The 23,218-nt window shown below is 50.0% G+C and overlaps 1 protein-coding gene across 1 annotated transcript in view; it reads left to right on the plus strand.

Moving 5' to 3' along the window:
• LOC138669992 (ultra-long-chain fatty acid omega-hydroxylase-like) overlaps positions 1-23,218 on the plus strand; it is a 91,908-nt gene that overhangs the window by 514 nt on the left and 68,176 nt on the right. The gene's annotated exons all lie outside the window — the stretch shown is intronic.

A 23,218-nucleotide genomic window follows, 5' to 3' on the forward strand; every position in this document is an offset into this window, starting at 1 on the left:
AACAGCCTTGAGACATGGGGCCACGGGGACTGGAACATAGTATCAGAGCACGCCAAGTCACTTGGATAACTCCTGAGCATGCTCCGATAGCGCCCGACCTGCACCAATAGCACCGGAACCTGCTCTGATAGCACCCGAGCATGCACCAATAGCACCTGAACCTGCTTCGATAGAGCCTGCACCGATAGCGCCCGAGCCTGCAACGATAGTGCGCGAGCAGGCTCCGATACCGCCCGAGCCTGCACCGCTAGCGCCCGAGCATGCTCCGATAGCCCCCAAGCCTTCACTGATAGCGCCCGAGCATGCTCCGATAGCCCCCGAGCCTTCACGGATAGCGCCCGAGCATGCTCCAATAGCACTCAAGCCTGCAACGATAGCGCCCGAGCCTGCACTGATAGTGCTTGAGCATGCTCCGATAGCTCCCGAGCCTTCACTGATAGCGCCCGAGCATGCTCCAATAGCACTCAAGCCTGCACTGATAGCCCCCGAGCCTGCACCGATAGCGCCCAAACCTGCACCGATAGTCCCAAGCATGCTCCAATAGCCCTCGAGCCTGCACTGATAGCGCCCGAGCCTGCACCGATAGTGCCCAAGCATGCTTCGATAGCCCCCGAGCCTTCACTGATAGCGCCCGAGCATGCTCCAATAGCACCCGAACCTGGTCCGATAGCACCTTATCCCAGCACGTTCGCCCACCACTATTGTTTTTACTTTCAAATATAACAAAGTCCAACAGAAAACTGGTATAAAGTCCATGAGGTACGACGATCCCTTTGCAAAAGAGAGGGCAATTTACCAGTCTTCCCAGGGGTTGTCCCACGCTTTGTAGTGTGTGAGGGCGACCCAAGACACCATGCTGGTTTATATAAGTTGGGCCCAGTTCATGCCTCATAAATGTTGTGGAGACCCATGTTGGAAAGGCGCTTTTAGTAATGTTGTTATGATTAAAGTGTGTCTCCGTTGTAACAAATGCCGGCCATCACTTGGACATGCAGGGAGGTAATGAGGGAGCTCATCCCAGATTTCATTGTCGCGATGTTAACCAGTGCTTATATTAGGCAGGCTGGTGACATCGATCCCGAGGACACTGATGTAACAACCCTGCTCTCAACTTCAATCAAACTTGAGGATTTATTCCCGGGCCCGGGCATTCTCGCCGACAGCGGTGGACACCGCGTCAGGACCCGGTCTCTCATAAGCTTACAGCCGTGCTTTTTCCTTAGCGGACTATACAGAAGTGATTACCCACGGATCCAACACGCTCACTGAGCGTATTTTCAGTCACCCTTCAGTACGTAACTGACGAAGGCCACACTAGGCTGAAACATTTTTTGTACTACGGAATAAATTCTCAAGTTTGATTGAAGTTGAGTGCCGGGTTCTTTATAGCTATGCTTATATGGTGTGGGAACCTACCCGTGCACCCCAGTAGCTGTGCTCACGTTTTTTGATTCACTGTAACAACCCTGCTGGCATCACTGCATGGCCTCCCATCCCCCACCTGCATTAGACTCAAACTCACTTCTCTGGGCCTTGTGACTTCTCTCTGCTGCCAGCTCCATGCTGTGTGCCTCATGTCTGCTGTTTGCTCTGTGCATGCTCTGTCTGTGTGCATAGGGGGGCGGCGCCAGCAACTCCTGTGTCTTATTGAGACTGTGCACCTTGCTAAGGTGTTCCTGGCCAATTGCCATGAGGCTTCCTGTATTTAAGACTACCCCACCCATTGGTGGGGGCCTGTGCAACCTATTCCCTCAGTCAGTTCTTAGCTGCTAAGGTGCCAGGCCCTGTCTCTGTTACTCTTATAAAGGCACAGATGATTGGCCTCGGGGAGACCAAAACATCCAACACTGCGGAGACACCATCACGTGTTTCTCAACGCAGTGATTCCAGAACACTGCCCCCATCCCTTATGGGAAATATGCAGATGCAGGTAAAGAAGCTGCGGAGACACCATCACGTGTTTCTCGACGCAAGCAGTGAATAGCCAGGCCTTTCCCCGGGAAGGAAGAACCACGGGAAGGGCAGCATCCTATGAAGGAAAGCCACCTATGCCAAGCATGGTATCCATCCACAGACAGCTGTTTCGGGGTGTTTGCCCCTCATCAGTGTGGAGTAGGAATCTGGCTATTAGGAGCAGTGCCTAGTAAAAAGGCTATAAAGGCACAGATGATTGGCCTCGGGGAGACCAAAACATCCAACACTGCGGAGACACCATCACGTGTTTCTCAACGCAGTGATTCCAGAACACTGCCCCCATCCCTTATGGGAAATATGCAGATGCAGGTAAAGAAGCTGCGGAGACACCATCACGTGTTTCTCGACGCAAGCAGTGAATAGCCAGGCCTTTCCCCGGGAAGGAAGAACCACGGGAAGGGCAGCATCCTATGAAGGAAAGCCACCTATGCCAAGCATGGTATCCATCCACAGACAGCTGTTTCGGGGTGTTTGCCCCTCATCAGTGTGGAGTAGGAATCTGGCTATTAGGAGCAGTGCCTAGTAAAAAGGCTATAAAGGCACAGATGATTGGCCTCGGGGAGACCAAAACATCCAACACTGCGGAGACACCATCACGTGTTTCTCAACGCAGTGATTCCAGAACACTGCCCCCATCCCTTATGGGAAATATGCAGATGCAGGTAAAGAAGCTGCGGAGACACCATCACGTGTTTCTCGACGCAAGCAGTGAATAGCCAGGCCTTTCCCCGGGAAGGAAGAACCACGGGAAGGGCAGCATCCTATGAAGGAAAGCCACCTATGCCAAGCATGGTATCCATCCACAGACAGCTGTTTCGGGGTGTTTGCCCCTCATCAGTGTGGAGTAGGAATCTGGCTATTAGGAGCAGTGCCTAGTAAAAAGGCTATAAAGGCACAGATGATTGGCCTCGGGGAGACCAAAACATCCAACACTGCGGAGACACCATCACGTGTTTCTCAACGCAGTGATTCCAGAACACTGCCCCCATCCCTTATGGGAAATATGCAGATGCAGGTAAAGAAGCTGCGGAGACACCATCACGTGTTTCTCGACGCAAGCAGTGAATAGCCAGGCCTTTCCCCGGGAAGGAAGAACCACGGGAAGGGCAGCATCCTATGAAGGAAAGCCACCTATGCCAAGCATGGTATCCATCCACAGACAGCTGTTTCGGGGTGTTTGCCCCTCATCAGTGTGGAGTAGGAATCTGGCTATTAGGAGCAGTGCCTAGTAAAAAGGCTATAAAGGCACAGATGATTGGCCTCGGGGAGACCAAAACATCCAACACTGCGGAGACACCATCACGTGTTTCTCAACGCAGTGATTCCAGAACACTGCCCCCATCCCTTATGGGAAATATGCAGATGCAGGTAAAGAAGCTGCGGAGACACCATCACGTGTTTCTCGACGCAAGCAGTGAATAGCCAGGCCTTTCCCCGGGAAGGAAGAACCACGGGAAGGGCAGCATCCTATGAAGGAAAGCCACCTATGCCAAGCATGGTATCCATCCACAGACAGCTGTTTCGGGGTGTTTGCCCCTCATCAGTGTGGAGTAGGAATCTGGCTATTAGGAGCAGTGCCTAGTAAAAAGGCTATAAAGGCACAGATGATTGGCCTCGGGGAGACCAAAACATCCAACACTGCGGAGACACCATCACGTGTTTCTCAACGCAGTGATTCCAGAACACTGCCCCCATCCCTTATGGGAAATATGCAGATGCAGGTAAAGAAGCTGCGGAGACACCATCACGTGTTTCTCGACGCAAGCAGTGAATAGCCAGGCCTTTCCCCGGGAAGGAAGAACCACGGGAAGGGCAGCATCCTATGAAGGAAAGCCACCTATGCCAAGCATGGTATCCATCCACAGACAGCTGTTTCGGGGTGTTTGCCCCTCATCAGTGTGGAGTAGGAATCTGGCTATTAGGAGCAGTGCCTAGTAAAAAGGCTATAAAGGCACAGATGATTGGCCTCGGGGAGACCAAAACATCCAACACTGCGGAGACACCATCACGTGTTTCTCAACGCAGTGATTCCAGAACACTGCCCCCATCCCTTATGGGAAATATGCAGATGCAGGTAAAGAAGCTGCGGAGACACCATCACGTGTTTCTCGACGCAAGCAGTGAATAGCCAGGCCTTTCCCCGGGAAGGAAGAACCACGGGAAGGGCAGCATCCTATGAAGGAAAGCCACCTATGCCAAGCATGGTATCCATCCACAGACAGCTGTTTCGGGGTGTTTGCCCCTCATCAGTGTGGAGTAGGAATCTGGCTATTAGGAGCAGTGCCTAGTAAAAAGGCTATAAAGGCACAGATGATTGGCCTCGGGGAGACCAAAACATCCAACACTGCGGAGACACCATCACGTGTTTCTCAACGCAGTGATTCCAGAACACTGCCCCCATCCCTTATGGGAAATATGCAGATGCAGGTAAAGAAGCTGCGGAGACACCATCACGTGTTTCTCGACGCAAGCAGTGAATAGCCAGGCCTTTCCCCGGGAAGGAAGAACCACGGGAAGGGCAGCATCCTATGAAGGAAAGCCACCTATGCCAAGCATGGTATCCATCCACAGACAGCTGTTTCGGGGTGTTTGCCCCTCATCAGTGTGGAGTAGGAATCTGGCTATTAGGAGCAGTGCCTAGTAAAAAGGCTATAAAGGCACAGATGATTGGCCTCGGGGAGACCAAAACATCCAACACTGCGGAGACACCATCACGTGTTTCTCAACGCAGTGATTCCAGAACACTGCCCCCATCCCTTATGGGAAATATGCAGATGCAGGTAAAGAAGCTGCGGAGACACCATCACGTGTTTCTCGACGCAAGCAGTGAATAGCCAGGCCTTTCCCCGGGAAGGAAGAACCACGGGAAGGGCAGCATCCTATGAAGGAAAGCCACCTATGCCAAGCATGGTATCCATCCACAGACAGCTGTTTCGGGGTGTTTGCCCCTCATCAGTGTGGAGTAGGAATCTGGCTATTAGGAGCAGTGCCTAGTAAAAAGGCTATAAAGGCACAGATGATTGGCCTCGGGGAGACCAAAACATCCAACACTGCGGAGACACCATCACGTGTTTCTCAACGCAGTGATTCCAGAACACTGCCCCCATCCCTTATGGGAAATATGCAGATGCAGGTAAAGAAGCTGCGGAGACACCATCACGTGTTTCTCGACGCAAGCAGTGAATAGCCAGGCCTTTCCCCGGGAAGGAAGAACCACGGGAAGGGCAGCATCCTATGAAGGAAAGCCACCTATGCCAAGCATGGTATCCATCCACAGACAGCTGTTTCGGGGTGTTTGCCCCTCATCAGTGTGGAGTAGGAATCTGGCTATTAGGAGCAGTGCCTAGTAAAAAGGCTATAAAGGCACAGATGATTGGCCTCGGGGAGACCAAAACATCCAACACTGCGGAGACACCATCACGTGTTTCTCAACGCAGTGATTCCAGAACACTGCCCCCATCCCTTATGGGAAATATGCAGATGCAGGTAAAGAAGCTGCGGAGACACCATCACGTGTTTCTCGACGCAAGCAGTGAATAGCCAGGCCTTTCCCCGGGAAGGAAGAACCACGGGAAGGGCAGCATCCTATGAAGGAAAGCCACCTATGCCAAGCATGGTATCCATCCACAGACAGCTGTTTCGGGGTGTTTGCCCCTCATCAGTGTGGAGTAGGAATCTGGCTATTAGGAGCAGTGCCTAGTAAAAAGGCTATAAAGGCACAGATGATTGGCCTCGGGGAGACCAAAACATCCAACACTGCGGAGACACCATCACGTGTTTCTCAACGCAGTGATTCCAGAACACTGCCCCCATCCCTTATGGGAAATATGCAGATGCAGGTAAAGAAGCTGCGGAGACACCATCACGTGTTTCTCGACGCAAGCAGTGAATAGCCAGGCCTTTCCCCGGGAAGGAAGAACCACGGGAAGGGCAGCATCCTATGAAGGAAAGCCACCTATGCCAAGCATGGTATCCATCCACAGACAGCTGTTTCGGGGTGTTTGCCCCTCATCAGTGTGGAGTAGGAATCTAGCTATTAGGAGCAGTGCCTAGTAAAAAGGCTATAAAGGCACAGATGATTGGCCTCGGGGAGACCAAAACATCCAACACTGCGGAGACACCATCACGTGTTTCTCAACGCAGTGATTCCAGAACACTGCCCCCATCCCTTATGGGAAATATGCAGATGCAGGTAAAGAAGCTGCGGAGACACCATCACGTGTTTCTCGACGCAAGCAGTGAATAGCCAGGCCTTTCCCCGGGAAGGAAGAACCACGGGAAGGGCAGCATCCTATGAAGGAAAGCCACCTATGCCAAGCATGGTATCCATCCACAGACAGCTGTTTCGGGGTGTTTGCCCCTCATCAGTGTGGAGTAGGAATCTGGCTATTAGGAGCAGTGCCTAGTAAAAAGGCTATAAAGGCACAGATGATTGGCCTCGGGGAGACCAAAACATCCAACACTGCGGAGACACCATCACGTGTTTCTCAACGCAGTGATTCCAGAACACTGCCCCCATCCCTTATGGGAAATATGCAGATGCAGGTAAAGAAGCTGCGGAGACACCATCACGTGTTTCTCGACGCAAGCAGTGAATAGCCAGGCCTTTCCCCGGGAAGGAAGAACCACGGGAAGGGCAGCATCCTATGAAGGAAAGCCACCTATGCCAAGCATGGTATCCATCCACAGACAGCTGTTTCGGGGTGTTTGCCCCTCATCAGTGTGGAGTAGGAATCTGGCTATTAGGAGCAGTGCCTAGTAAAAAGGCTATAAAGGCACAGATGATTGGCCTCGGGGAGACCAAAACATCCAACACTGCGGAGACACCATCACGTGTTTCTCAACGCAGTGATTCCAGAACACTGCCCCCATCCCTTATGGGAAATATGCAGATGCAGGTAAAGAAGCTGCGGAGACACCATCACGTGTTTCTCGACGCAAGCAGTGAATAGCCAGGCCTTTCCCCGGGAAGGAAGAACCACGGGAAGGGCAGCATCCTATGAAGGAAAGCCACCTATGCCAAGCATGGTATCCATCCACAGACAGCTGTTTCGGGGTGTTTGCCCCTCATCAGTGTGGAGTAGGAATCTGGCTATTAGGAGCAGTGCCTAGTAAAAAGGCTATAAAGGCACAGATGATTGGCCTCGGGGAGACCAAAACATCCAACACTGCGGAGACACCATCACGTGTTTCTCAACGCAGTGATTCCAGAACACTGCCCCCATCCCTTATGGGAAATATGCAGATGCAGGTAAAGAAGCTGCGGAGACACCATCACGTGTTTCTCGACGCAAGCAGTGAATAGCCAGGCCTTTCCCCGGGAAGGAAGAACCACGGGAAGGGCAGCATCCTATGAAGGAAAGCCACCTATGCCAAGCATGGTATCCATCCACAGACAGCTGTTTCGGGGTGTTTGCCCCTCATCAGTGTGGAGTAGGAATCTGGCTATTAGGAGCAGTGCCTAGTAAAAAGGCTATAAAGGCACAGATGATTGGCCTCGGGGAGACCAAAACATCCAACACTGCGGAGACACCATCACGTGTTTCTCAACGCAGTGATTCCAGAACACTGCCCCCATCCCTTATGGGAAATATGCAGATGCAGGTAAAGAAGCTGCGGAGACACCATCACGTGTTTCTCGACGCAAGCAGTGAATAGCCAGGCCTTTCCCCGGGAAGGAAGAACCACGGGAAGGGCAGCATCCTATGAAGGAAAGCCACCTATGCCAAGCATGGTATCCATCCACAGACAGCTGTTTCGGGGTGTTTGCCCCTCATCAGTGTGGAGTAGGAATCTGGCTATTAGGAGCAGTGCCTAGTAAAAAGGCTATAAAGGCACAGATGATTGGCCTCGGGGAGACCAAAACATCCAACACTGCGGAGACACCATCACGTGTTTCTCAACGCAGTGATTCCAGAACACTGCCCCCATCCCTTATGGGAAATATGCAGATGCAGGTAAAGAAGCTGCGGAGACACCATCACGTGTTTCTCGACGCAAGCAGTGAATAGCCAGGCCTTTCCCCGGGAAGGAAGAACCACGGGAAGGGCAGCATCCTATGAAGGAAAGCCACCTATGCCAAGCATGGTATCCATCCACAGACAGCTGTTTCGGGGTGTTTGCCCCTCATCAGTGTGGAGTAGGAATCTGGCTATTAGGAGCAGTGCCTAGTAAAAAGGCTATAAAGGCACAGATGATTGGCCTCGGGGAGACCAAAACATCCAACACTGCGGAGACACCATCACGTGTTTCTCAACGCAGTGATTCCAGAACACTGCCCCCATCCCTTATGGGAAATATGCAGATGCAGGTAAAGAAGCTGCGGAGACACCATCACGTGTTTCTCGACGCAAGCAGTGAATAGCCAGGCCTTTCCCCGGGAAGGAAGAACCACGGGAAGGGCAGCATCCTATGAAGGAAAGCCACCTATGCCAAGCATGGTATCCATCCACAGACAGCTGTTTCGGGGTGTTTGCCCCTCATCAGTGTGGAGTAGGAATCTGGCTATTAGGAGCAGTGCCTAGTAAAAAGGCTATAAAGGCACAGATGATTGGCCTCGGGGAGACCAAAACATCCAACACTGCGGAGACACCATCACGTGTTTCTCAACGCAGTGATTCCAGAACACTGCCCCCATCCCTTATGGGAAATATGCAGATGCAGGTAAAGAAGCTGCGGAGACACCATCACGTGTTTCTCGACGCAAGCAGTGAATAGCCAGGCCTTTCCCCGGGAAGGAAGAACCACGGGAAGGGCAGCATCCTATGAAGGAAAGCCACCTATGCCAAGCATGGTATCCATCCACAGACAGCTGTTTCGGGGTGTTTGCCCCTCATCAGTGTGGAGTAGGAATCTGGCTATTAGGAGCAGTGCCTAGTAAAAAGGCTATAAAGGCACAGATGATTGGCCTCGGGGAGACCAAAACATCCAACACTGCGGAGACACCATCACGTGTTTCTCAACGCAGTGATTCCAGAACACTGCCCCCATCCCTTATGGGAAATATGCAGATGCAGGTAAAGAAGCTGCGGAGACACCATCACGTGTTTCTCGACGCAAGCAGTGAATAGCCAGGCCTTTCCCCGGGAAGGAAGAACCACGGGAAGGGCAGCATCCTATGAAGGAAAGCCACCTATGCCAAGCATGGTATCCATCCACAGACAGCTGTTTCGGGGTGTTTGCCCCTCATCAGTGTGGAGTAGGAATCTGGCTATTAGGAGCAGTGCCTAGTAAAAAGGCTATAAAGGCACAGATGATTGGCCTCGGGGAGACCAAAACATCCAACACTGCGGAGACACCATCACGTGTTTCTCAACGCAGTGATTCCAGAACACTGCCCCCATCCCTTATGGGAAATATGCAGATGCAGGTAAAGAAGCTGCGGAGACACCATCACGTGTTTCTCGACGCAAGCAGTGAATAGCCAGGCCTTTCCCCGGGAAGGAAGAACCACGGGAAGGGCAGCATCCTATGAAGGAAAGCCACCTATGCCAAGCATGGTATCCATCCACAGACAGCTGTTTCGGGGTGTTTGCCCCTCATCAGTGTGGAGTAGGAATCTGGCTATTAGGAGCAGTGCCTAGTAAAAAGGCTATAAAGGCACAGATGATTGGCCTCGGGGAGACCAAAACATTCACTGCTTGCGTCGAGAAACACGTGATGGTGTCTCCGCAGCTTCTTTACCTGCATCTGCATATTTCCCATAAGGGATGGGGGCAGTGTTCTGGAATCACTGCGTTGAGAAACACGTGATGGTGTCTCCGCAGTGTTGGATGTTTTGGTCTCCCCGAGGCCAATCATCTGTGCCTTTATAGCCTTTTTACTAGGCACTGCTCCTAATAGCCAGATTCCTACTCCACACTGATGAGGGGCAAACACCCCGAAACAGCTGTCTGTGGATGGATACCATGCTTGGCATAGGTGGCTTTCCTTCATAGGATGCTGCCCTTCCCGTGGTTCTTCCTTCCCGGGGAAAGGCCTGGCTATTCACTGCTTGCGTCGAGAAACACGTGATGGTGTCTCCGCAGCTTCTTTACCTGCATCTGCATATTTCCCATAAGGGATGGGGGCAGTGTTCTGGAATCACTGCGTTGAGAAACACGTGATGGTGTCTCCGCAGTGTTGGATGTTTTGGTCTCCCCGAGGCCAATCATCTGTGCCTTTATAGCCTTTTTACTAGGCACTGCTCCTAATAGCCAGATTCCTACTCCACACTGATGAGGGGCAAACACCCCGAAACAGCTGTCTGTGGATGGATACCATGCTTGGCATAGGTGGCTTTCCTTCATAGGATGCTGCCCTTCCCGTGGTTCTTCCTTCCCGGGGAAAGGCCTGGCTATTCACTGCTTGCGTCGAGAAACACGTGATGGTGTCTCCGCAGCTTCTTTACCTGCATCTGCATATTTCCCATAAGGGATGGGGGCAGTGTTCTGGAATCACTGCGTTGAGAAACACGTGATGGTGTCTCCGCAGTGTTGGATGTTTTGGTCTCCCCGAGGCCAATCATCTGTGCCTTTATAGCCTTTTTACTAGGCACTGCTCCTAATAGCCAGATTCCTACTCCACACTGATGAGGGGCAAACACCCCGAAACAGCTGTCTGTGGATGGATACCATGCTTGGCATAGGTGGCTTTCCTTCATAGGATGCTGCCCTTCCCGTGGTTCTTCCTTCCCGGGGAAAGGCCTGGCTATTCACTGCTTGCGTCGAGAAACACGTGATGGTGTCTCCGCAGCTTCTTTACCTGCATCTGCATATTTCCCATAAGGGATGGGGGCAGTGTTCTGGAATCACTGCGTTGAGAAACACGTGATGGTGTCTCCGCAGTGTTGGATGTTTTGGTCTCCCCGAGGCCAATCATCTGTGCCTTTATAGCCTTTTTACTAGGCACTGCTCCTAATAGCCAGATTCCTACTCCACACTGATGAGGGGCAAACACCCCGAAACAGCTGTCTGTGGATGGATACCATGCTTGGCATAGGTGGCTTTCCTTCATAGGATGCTGCCCTTCCCGTGGTTCTTCCTTCCCGGGGAAAGGCCTGGCTATTCACTGCTTGCGTCGAGAAACACGTGATGGTGTCTCCGCAGCTTCTTTACCTGCATCTGCATATTTCCCATAAGGGATGGGGGCAGTGTTCTGGAATCACTGCGTTGAGAAACACGTGATGGTGTCTCCGCAGTGTTGGATGTTTTGGTCTCCCCGAGGCCAATCATCTGTGCCTTTATAGCCTTTTTACTAGGCACTGCTCCTAATAGCCAGATTCCTACTCCACACTGATGAGGGGCAAACACCCCGAAACAGCTGTCTGTGGATGGATACCATGCTTGGCATAGGTGGCTTTCCTTCATAGGATGCTGCCCTTCCCGTGGTTCTTCCTTCCCGGGGAAAGGCCTGGCTATTCACTGCTTGCGTCGAGAAACACGTGATGGTGTCTCCGCAGCTTCTTTACCTGCATCTGCATATTTCCCATAAGGGATGGGGGCAGTGTTCTGGAATCACTGCGTTGAGAAACACGTGATGGTGTCTCCGCAGTGTTGGATGTTTTGGTCTCCCCGAGGCCAATCATCTGTGCCTTTATAGCCTTTTTACTAGGCACTGCTCCTAATAGCCAGATTCCTACTCCACACTGATGAGGGGCAAACACCCCGAAACAGCTGTCTGTGGATGGATACCATGCTTGGCATAGGTGGCTTTCCTTCATAGGATGCTGCCCTTCCCGTGGTTCTTCCTTCCCGGGGAAAGGCCTGGCTATTCACTGCTTGCGTCGAGAAACACGTGATGGTGTCTCCGCAGCTTCTTTACCTGCATCTGCATATTTCCCATAAGGGATGGGGGCAGTGTTCTGGAATCACTGCGTTGAGAAACACGTGATGGTGTCTCCGCAGTGTTGGATGTTTTGGTCTCCCCGAGGCCAATCATCTGTGCCTTTATAGCCTTTTTACTAGGCACTGCTCCTAATAGCCAGATTCCTACTCCACACTGATGAGGGGCAAACACCCCGAAACAGCTGTCTGTGGATGGATACCATGCTTGGCATAGGTGGCTTTCCTTCATAGGATGCTGCCCTTCCCGTGGTTCTTCCTTCCCGGGGAAAGGCCTGGCTATTCACTGCTTGCGTCGAGAAACACGTGATGGTGTCTCCGCAGCTTCTTTACCTGCATCTGCATATTTCCCATAAGGGATGGGAGCAGTGTTCTGGAATCACTGCGTTGAGAAACACGTGATGGTGTCTCCGCAGTGTTGGATGTTTTGGTCTCCCCGAGGCCAATCATCTGTGCCTTTATAGCCTTTTTACTAGGCACTGCTCCTAATAGCCAGATTCCTACTCCACACTGATGAGGGGCAAACACCCCGAAACAGCTGTCTGTGGATGGATACCATGCTTGGCATAGGTGGCTTTCCTTCATAGGATGCTGCCCTTCCCGTGGTTCTTCCTTCCCGGGGAAAGGCCTGGCTATTCACTGCTTGCGTCGAGAAACACGTGATGGTGTCTCCGCAGCTTCTTTACCTGCATCTGCATATTTCCCATAAGGGATGGGGGCAGTGTTCTGGAATCACTGCGTTGAGAAACACGTGATGGTGTCTCCGCAGTGTTGGATGTTTTGGTCTCCCCGAGGCCAATCATCTGTGCCTTTATAGCCTTTTTACTAGGCACTGCTCCTAATAGCCAGATTCCTACTCCACACTGATGAGGGGCAAACACCCCGAAACAGCTGTCTGTGGATGGATACCATGCTTGGCATAGGTGGCTTTCCTTCATAGGATGCTGCCCTTCCCGTGGTTCTTCCTTCCCGGGGAAAGGCCTGGCTATTCACTGCTTGCGTCGAGAAACACGTGATGGTGTCTCCGCAGCTTCTTTACCTGCATCTGCATATTTCCCATAAGGGATGGGGGCAGTGTTCTGGAATCACTGCGTTGAGAAACACGTGATGGTGTCTCCGCAGTGTTGGATGTTTTGGTCTCCCCGAGGCCAATCATCTGTGCCTTTATAGCCTTTTTACTAGGCACTGCTCCTAATAGCCAGATTCCTACTCCACACTGATGAGGGGCAAACACCCCGAAACAGCTGTCTGTGGATGGATACCATGCTTGGCATAGGTGGCTTTCCTTCATAGGATGCTGCCCTTCCCGTGGTTCTTCCTTCCCGGGGAAAGGCCTGGCTATTCACTGCTTGCGTCGAGAAACACGTGATGGTGTCTCCGCAGCTTCTTTACCTGCATCTGCATATTTCCCATAAGGGATGGGGGCAGTGTTCTGGAATCACTGCGTTGAGAAACACGTGATGGTGTCTCCGCAGTGTTGGATGTTTTGGTCTCCCCGAGGCCAATCATCTGTGCCTTTATAGCCTTTTTACTAGGCACTGCTCCTAATAGCCAGATTCCTACTCCACACTGATGAGGGGCAAACACCCCGAAACAGCTGTCTGTGGATGGATACCATGCTTGGCATAGGTGGCTTTCCTTCATAGGATGCTGCCCTTCCCGTGGTTCTTCCTTCCCGGGGAAAGGCCTGGCTATTCACTGCTTGCCTCGAGAAACACGTGATGGTGTCTCCGCAGCTTCTTTACCTGCATCTGCATATTTCCCATAAGGGATGGGGGCAGTGTTCTGGAATCACTGCGTTGAGAAACACGTGATGGTGTCTCCGCAGTGTTGGATGTTTTGGTCTCCCCGAGGCCAATCATCTGTGCCTTTATAGCCTTTTTACTAGGCACTGCTCCTAATAGCCAGATTCCTACTCCACACTGATGAGGGGCAAACACCCCGAAACAGCTGTCTGTGGATGGATACCATGCTTGGCATAGGTGGCTTTCCTTCATAGGATGCTGCCCTTCCCGTGGTTCTTCCTTCCCGGGGAAAGGCCTGGCTATTCACTGCTTGCGTCGAGAAACACGTGATGGTGTCTCCGCAGCTTCTTTACCTGCATCTGCATATTTCCCATAAGGGATGGGGGCAGTGTTCTGGAATCACTGCGTTGAGAAACACGTGATGGTGTCTCCGCAGTGTTGGATGTTTTGGTCTCCCCGAGGCCAATCATCTGTGCCTTTATAGCCTTTTTACTAGGCACTGCTCCTAATAGCCAGATTCCTACTCCACACTGATGAGGGGCAAACACCCCGAAACAGCTGTCTGTGGATGGATACCATGCTTGGCATAGGTGGCTTTCCTTCATAGGATGCTGCCCTTCCCGTGGTTCTTCCTTCCCGGGGAAAGGCCTGGCTATTCACTGCTTGTGTCGAGAAACACGTGATGGTGTCTCCGCAGCTTCTTTACCTGCATCTGCATATTTCCCATAAGGGATGGGGGCAGTGTTCTGGAATCACTGCGTTGAGAAACACGTGATGGTGTCTCCGCAGTGTTGGATGTTTTGGTCTCCCCGAGGCCAATCATCTGTGCCTTTATAGCCTTTTTACTAGGCACTGCTCCTAATAGCCAGATTCCTACTCCACACTGATGAGGGGCAAACACCCCGAAACAGCTGTCTGTGGATGGATACCATGCTTGGCATAGGTGGCTTTCCTTCATAGGATGCTGCCCTTCCCGTGGTTCTTCCTTCCCGGGGAAAGGCCTGGCTATTCACTGCTTGCGTCGAGAAACACGTGATGGTGTCTCCGCAGCTTCTTTACCTGCATCTGCATATTTCCCATAAGGGATGGGGGCAGTGTTCTGGAATCACTGCGTTGAGAAACACGTGATGGTGTCTCCGCAGTGTTGGATGTTTTGGTCTCCCCGAGGCCAATCATCTGTGCCTTTATAGCCTTTTTACTAGGCACTGCTCCTAATAGCCAGATTCCTACTCCACACTGATGAGGGGCAAACACCCCGAAACAGCTGTCTGTGGATGGATACCATGCTTGGCATAGGTGGCTTTCCTTCATAGGATGCTGCCCTTCCCGTGGTTCTTCCTTCCCGGGGAAAGGCCTGGCTATTCACTGCTTGCGTCGAGAAACACGTGATGGTGTCTCCGCAGCTTCTTTACCTGCATCTGCATATTTCCCATAAGGGATGGGGGCAGTGTTCTGGAATCACTGCGTTGAGAAACACGTGATGGTGTCTCCGCAGTGTTGGATGTTTTGGTCTCCCCGAGGCCAATCATCTGTGCCTTTATAGCCTTTTTACTAGGCACTGCTCCTAATAGCCAGATTCCTACTCCACACTGATGAGGGGCAAACACCCCGAAACAGCTGTCTGTGGATGGATACCATGCTTGGCATAGGTGGCTTTCCTTCATAGGATGCTGCCCTTCCCGTGGTTCTTCCTTCCCGGGGAAAGGCCTGGCTATTCACTGCTTGCGTCGAGAAACACGTGATGGTGTCTCCGCAGCTTCTTTACCTGCATCTGCATATTTCCCATAAGGGATGGGGGCAGTGTTCTGGAATCACTGCGTTGAGAAACACGTGATGGTGTCTCCGCAGTGTTGGATGTTTTGGTCTCCCCGAGGCCAATCATCTGTGCCTTTATAGCCTTTTTACTAGGCACTGCTCCTAATAGCCAGATTCCTACTCCACACTGATGAGGGGCAAACACCCCGAAACAGCTGTCTGTGGATGGATACCATGCTTGGCATAGGTGGCTTTCCTTCATAGGATGCTGCCCTTCCCGTGGTTCTTCCTTCCCGGGGAAAGGCCTGGCTATTCACTGCTTGCGTCGAGAAACACGTGATGGTGTCTCCGCAGCTTCTTTACCTGCATCTGCATATTTCCCATAAGGGATGGGGGCAGTGTTCTGGAATCACTGCGTTGAGAAACACGTGATGGTGTCTCCGCAGTGTTGGATGTTTTGGTCTCCCCGAGGCCAATCATCTGTGCCTTTATAGCCTTTTTACTAGGCACTGCTCCTAATAGCCAGATTCCTACTCCACACTGATGAGGGGCAAACACCCCGAAACAGCTGTCTGTGGATGGATACCATGCTTGGCATAGGTGGCTTTCCTTCATAGGATGCTGCCCTTCCCGTGGTTCTTCCTTCCCGGGGAAAGGCCTGGCTATTCACTGCTTGCGTCGAGAAACACGTGATGGTGTCTCCGCAGCTTCTTTACCTGCATCTGCATATTTCCCATAAGGGATGGGGGCAGTGTTCTGGAATCACTGCGTTGAGAAACACGTGATGGTGTCTCCGCAGTGTTGGATGTTTTGGTCTCCCCGAGGCCAATCATCTGTGCCTTTATAGCCTTTTTACTAGGCACTGCTCCTAATAGCCAGATTCCTACTCCACACTGATGAGGGGCAAACACCCCGAAACAGCTGTCTGTGGATGGATACCATGCTTGGCATAGGTGGCTTTCCTTCATAGGATGCTGCCCTTCCCGTGGTTCTTCCTTCCCGGGGAAAGGCCTGGCTATTCACTGCTTGCGTCGAGAAACACGTGATGGTGTCTCCGCAGCTTCTTTACCTGCATCTGCATATTTCCCATAAGGGATGGGGGCAGTGTTCTGGAATCACTGCGTTGAGAAACACGTGATGGTGTCTCCGCAGTGTTGGATGTTTTGGTCTCCCCGAGGCCAATCATCTGTGCCTTTATAGCCTTTTTACTAGGCACTGCTCCTAATAGCCAGATTCCTACTCCACACTGATGAGGGGCAAACACCCCGAAACAGCTGTCTGTGGATGGATACCATGCTTGGCATAGGTGGCTTTCCTTCATAGGATGCTGCCCTTCCCGTGGTTCTTCCTTCCCGGGGAAAGGCCTGGCTATTCACTGCTTGCGTCGAGAAACACGTGATGGTGTCTCCGCAGCTTCTTTACCTGCATCTGCATATTTCCCATAAGGGATGGGGGCAGTGTTCTGGAATCACTGCGTTGAGAAACACGTGATGGTGTCTCCGCAGTGTTGGATGTTTTGGTCTCCCCGAGGCCAATCATCTGTGCCTTTATAGCCTTTTTACTAGGCACTGCTCCTAATAGCCAGATTCCTACTCCACACTGATGAGGGGCAAACACCCCGAAACAGCTGTCTGTGGATGGATACCATGCTTGGCATAGGTGGCTTTCCTTCATAGGATGCTGCCCTTCCCGTGGTTCTTCCTTCCCGGGGAAAGGCCTGGCTATTCACTGCTTGCGTCGAGAAACACGTGATGGTGTCTCCGCAGCTTCTTTACCTGCATCTGTTACTCTTATGTCTGCCACCCAGGAGAGCTTTGTACTCTGGTCTGTGTCCAGTGTTTGCCATCTAGTGGGGCCTTGTACCCTGGCCTATGTCTGCCACCCAGAGGGGCATCGTACCCTGGCTTGTGTCCATGTTTCTGTGCCTTTTCCTGTTCCTGACTGTCTTAGCCTAGTCCTGTTCCTGTGTTCGTTTATATCCCTGCCTTGGTTTCCTTTCCCTGCTGTGCGTACTCTGTGTCCTGCTTTGCTCTGCTTTTGGCTCTGCTCTCTGCGACCTTGCTTTGCTAATTTCTCTGCATTCTGTGACCTTGCTCTGCTCTGTGGTTTTGCTCTGGGCTCTGCACTCTGTGTCTTGCTCTGCACTCAGCTCTGCACTCTGACTTTGTTCTGCACTCAGCTCTGCACTCTGTGGCTTTGCTCTCAGCTCTGCTCTCTGTAACTTTGCTCTGCACTCTGACCTTGCTCTGCACTCTGTGGCTTTGCTCTGCGGCTCCGCTCCTTACGGTTCTACATCTCTTGCTTTGGCACCGCCTCCTGTGTTTCTGCATGTGGCTCCGCCTCCTGCTCTTTGCTCCGCCTCCTATGTTTCTGCATGTGGCTCCGCCTCCTGCATTTCTGCACTTGGCTCCGCCTCCTGCGTTTCTGCACTTGGCTCCTCTTACTGGCTCCGCCTCCTGTGTCTCTGCTCTTGGCTTTAGCTCCTGTGCTTTCGCTCTGCATCAACTCTTCTGGTCTTTCTTTACCTATTCTTAAGTCCTCCTGTCTCAACAGGTTCTTACCTGTTTTACATACCTGCCTGCAGACCGTTCCCTACCGGTTCTCCCAGTGTACCAGCCTTGTCCTCCTGTCCTGCCAGAGAGCCACCCGTACCTGCCTGCCAGAGAGCCAGCCGTACCCGCCTGCCTGCCAGTGTCTCTGTAGTACCTGCCTGCCAGAGAGCCAGCCGTACCTTCCTGCCAGTGTCTCTGTAGTACCCGTCTGCCTGCCTGTGTCCCAGCCGTGCCCGCCTGTCTGCCAGTGTCTCTGTTGTACCCGTCCGCCTATATGTGTCTGCCAGAGAGCCAGCCGTGCCCGCCTCCCAGTGTCTCTGTTGTACCTGTCCGCCTGCCAGAGTGCCAGCCATGCCCGCCTGTCTGCCAGAATGCCAGCCATGCCTGCTTGCATGTCTATGTTCCATTCTCCGGTGGGATCAGCAGCCACAGCCAGACACCACCCTGGAGTGGTACCTGGTAGCTTCCTGCCGCACAAGTCTGACCTCATCATTAGAGGCTCCAGCGAATACCAAAGAAGCTACTTAGTTACGCCCCTTCCAGGGAAGCCTGGTCTGTGGTCCAGTGGGGCCACTCCCCCGCTGGCCCGTGCCAACCAGTCTGGGCGCGAGCGTGACAACTGATATTAGTCGCAGCATTGTGATTACTGCATGGAGTCAGAGATAGACCTGCGAATAAAAGAGCTGTGTTTCAAAGAGTAACTGAACTTTTAACTTTTTTAATAACTTTGTACAACATGAAAAGTTATGAAACTTTGCAGATAACTTTATAAAAGGAATATGTCTTTATTCTTGTAAAAAAAAAAAAATATTGCATGTAAAGGTCTTCCAGATCCCTGCTTTCCCCCCAATCTATTTGCCTAAATTTAACTACATTGATATCAGATCAAACGCAAACTCAAAGGTGGCGGGTGAGGAATCCCCCGATCATCCGCTCCTGCTGTCACTGTTATTAGTGGTAGCAAGTGTCGGATGATGGGAATAATAGTCCCAAAAGCCCCCACCTGCTGTCATCGCTCTAAATTTACTATAATTCTCAACATTCTCCTCTGCTCGCGCCGTTCGCCGGCATAGCAGGGGAGAATGAGGAGAGCCGTGTTCAGCACCAGCCGCCGGGGAACAGCGCTTACTGTAATGCTGCTTCCCCGGCGGCTGGCCGTGTGGTACTGATGCGGCACACGGTTGTCACACATGTGCCGCAAGTATTACACACACGGACACAGATATCTCCAGTACCGGTTTTTCCAGTACTGGAAATAAACAGACGTATGAAACCGGCCTTAGACTGTGATGATAAGCAGAACATGCAGAGGAGAGGACAGGCGCTGAGCTGATCCTTTTACTGCCATCATCTGTACTCCAAATGATGAATTCAGCTGAAGGCAGGCATATAGACTGGGGAAGAGCAGAGGGTTTGGAAGCCATTTACATGCATGTTTTACTGGAATAAAGACAAATCCCATAACAAAGTGGTTTGTAAAGATTCATAACTTTCCATGCTAAGCAAAATTATTTAAAAAAAAAAAAATGTTTTGAAAGTTCAGTTATTATTTTAAGATGTGGAGTCTTCGTGTCTTGCATTGCCTGCCCTCTGACATCCAGGGTGTGATTATCAGAGTGTTATCCACCTCCCTGTCCCGTCCTAACATTTGATTTGTTAAAGGTAAAGAGCGTAGTATTGTATGTGGCTTGGGATTCATGGCTCTCAATATGATCAGATCTTAAAAGGTTTGAAGGGAACCTGTCACCCCCAAAATGGAAGTTGAGCTAAGCCCACCAGCATCAGGGGCTTATCTACAGCGTTCTGTAATGCTGTAGATAAGGCCCCGATATAACCTGAAAGATGAGAAAAAGAGGTTAGATTATACTCACCCAGGGGCGGTCCTGGCGGTACTTTGTCTGACCTGTTGAAGGCAGAGCAAAGTACTGCGGTGCGCAGGTGCCGGGAAAGGTCAGAGAGGCCCAGCGACAAAGTACGCCTGCGCCGGAGACGCAGCGTGAAGGCAAGAAGAGGACGTCATCTGATGAAGATAGGAGGTGCCAGACCGGGACCAGGACCGCCCCTAGGTGAGTATAATCTAACCTCTTTTTCTCATCTTTCAGGATACATCGGGGGCTTATCTACAGCATCCCAGAACGCTGTAGATAAGCCCCTGATGCCGGTGGGCTTAGCTCAACTTCCACTTTGGGGGTGACAGGTTCCCTTAAGGCCATGTGCACACGTTCAAGTTTTTTCGCGTTTTTTTCGCGCTAAAAACGCTATAAAAACTCATTAAAAACGCATACATTATGCATTCTATCATTTAGAATGCATTCTGCATGTTTTGTGCACATGGATGCGTTTTTTCCGCGAAAAAAACGCATCGCGGTAAAAAAAATGAGCATGTTCATCATTTTTGCAGATTTTCTGCGTTTTTCCTGCAATTCTATGCATTTGGGAAAAAACGCACCAAAAACGCACCCAAAACGCATCAAAAATGCATCAAAAACGCATCAAAATCGCGGTAAAAACGCATGCGGATTTCTGGCAGAAATGTCCGGTTTTTGTCAGGAAAATTTCTGCAAGAAATCCTGACGTGTGCACATACCCTCAAGGTTCTCTCTGTGCAGAGATGGAAGAGAGGTCCGAAATGCGAATCCCATCAATGGGTCATAATGAAATGAGCTTTGTAACAGTGGCTTTGATGGATGTGATCTATTAATTTTAGACATGAATGACCATTCGAAATCCATGCAGCAGCTACTTAAATTCTGTAGCATTTCCGAAAAAGAACGCGCTGCAGCTTGAATGTCTTCTGCATGCTAATTGTATTAAGTATATAGATGGAATTTTCAAAACTTTACATGTTGTAGATCAGTGGTGTAGAATCTGCAAGCCATATTTGCAGCAAATCCACCTTTTATAACCGCCCTGTTGCCATATACGTGTGCGCGACTTCTGGGGTTGCGCGAGTGTGAAACTGATGCAACCACTTGGCTGTAACAGCCTACAATGTTACAGAGCGAAACTACATATTGGCGACCGTTTATATGAATAGATGAAAATCAATTCTGAGCACGTTCTAAATTACTGACATCAATAAAATGATTTTATTGACTGTAGTTGAAAGGTTAAGGATATTAATGTCGGTTAAATAGTGAAAAACCAGCTCACCTATTAGGCATTTGTTGTGGGGAAGCCCGGATACCGTGCAGTCATCACGTGGAACGATAAGGCAAACAGGAAAAGAATTCCAGTTTCCAAAAACATCAAAATTTATTGAGGATAAAATCCAAAGTCCAATGACATGGTTCACAGGAGAATGAGTAGCAGCAGGCTACGCGTTTCGAACAATGAGTTCTTTTTCAAAGCTGCTCACTATGCATGACAGTATGGTTAAATAGCAACTGTGACAAATCACAGTGAGTAAACCTATCACCTGACACATAAGTGGATATATACAATAAAAACATCAAAATAACAGAAAAAGAGGAAAATTAACATACAAGTGCATCAAACATTACATACAAGCTAAACAATGTTGATATCTTAATAGTGGAACATGATTTCTTTGCGAGCATTCAAGCCCACAGGATAGCAAGTGTTAAGGCAGAACATCCAGTAAGCTTCACGCGTCATTAAGCGTCTTTTGAAGTCTCCTCCTCTGGCTGACATCACAAGCTTCTCAATGCCGACAACCCAAAAAATGCTGTGCTCCTCTGGTGACAGGTAATAAAATGCTTAGAGGCATAAGACATGGAGCAATTACTATCAGTAGAGACAACAATGTCAGTAATATGCTCAGAAATACGGATCTTAAGCGTATGAGTAGTGCAACTTATATAACTCAGTTTGCATTTTGTGCATGTTATCATATATACCACATTTCTGCTGTTACAATTACGGTAATAAGTTGCTGAATTCTATATTCCTGTCTGTTGTCGCTATCATGAAAAGAATGTGCAACAACAGAGTGAGCACATGTTCGGCATCGAGGGGCACCGCAGCGGTAAAAACCTGTATGATATAACCAGGTGCGAGAGACATTACCAGAATTAAAAAAACTGGGAGAAAGAATGTCCGATAAAGTGGTGGCCTTCTTTGCAACCACTTGACACCCTGAAGACAAAATCTTGGAAAGAATTTCGTCCTCATATAGAATAGGAATGTTTTTTAGAATAAGAGATTTAATACTATTATATTGAACACTGTATTTAATAGAGCAAAATATCTTTTGATTTTGATTAGAATTCCTCTCCTTATCTTTTGGCAAGAGCATATCGCTCCGTTTTTTCCTTTTCACTATATTTTTAGCTCTATTAAGCGACCAATTAGAGAAGCCTCTTTTTTCTAGTCTCTTGCAGCACAAATCAATTTCTTGCCTGAGAATACCAGCATCATTGCAGTTTCTAGTTATCCTGGTTAATTCACCTACTGGTATAGACTTAATAGTATGTCCAGGATGGCTACTAGACGCATGCAAGATGCTGTTACCCGACAATGGTTTACAATATGTGGAAGTGGTGATAACATCACCTACAATACCACGCAACGTCAGATCTAAAAAAGAAATTACATGTGAATCAGTGTTACAGGTAAAACGAAGATTGAATTCATTGGAATTAAAATAACTCAAAAGTTCCGGTATGGCAGATACATCGCCACTTCAAATAAGGAGCATATCATCGATGTATCTGCCATACCAGAATATATCCAACAAAAATGGATTACAGTCCGAGTATAGAAACAATTCCTCCCAATATGACTTGACGAAATTGGCCACGGATGGTGAATGTTTACCTCCCATAGAGACTCCTTTGCATTGGAGAAAAAACTGTTGGTCAAAAGAAAAATAATTGTGAGTCATCAGAAAATAGATAGCTTGCATAATGTAATTGCACAAATCAATAGTATAATTGCTATATTTGTGCAGATGAAATTCAAGCGCTTGAATGACAATATTCTGTGGAATACATGTATAAAGAGAGATGACATCACAGCCTATCCAATGAAAACTGTCACTCCATACAGTATTAGAAAGTTGGTGCAAAACATCCCTTGAGTCTCTCAGAAATCCTGGAACTCTCATGACAAGAGGCTGCAACAAAGAGTCCACCCCTTGACTTAAATGTTCCATAAGGGAACCCATCCCGGATATAATAGGACGCATTGGAGGAGGTGTAGTACCCTTATGCACTTTGGGCAAGCCGTACATCGTGGGTATAATAGGGTGACCCACCTTCAAATATTCCACATGCGTTTTAGTTAGTATACCCAAAGCTGGACCATCATCTACTAGGCTAAACAATTCATTCTTAAAAGAAAGTGTGGGATCTGAAGGCAATCTCCTATATGTCGTACTATCACAGAGCAGACAATTAATTTGATCTTT

This window comes from Ranitomeya imitator, chromosome 3 (assembly GCF_032444005.1).
Source record: "Ranitomeya imitator isolate aRanImi1 chromosome 3, aRanImi1.pri, whole genome shotgun sequence".
Classification (NCBI taxonomy): Eukaryota; Metazoa; Chordata; class Amphibia; order Anura; family Dendrobatidae; genus Ranitomeya; species Ranitomeya imitator.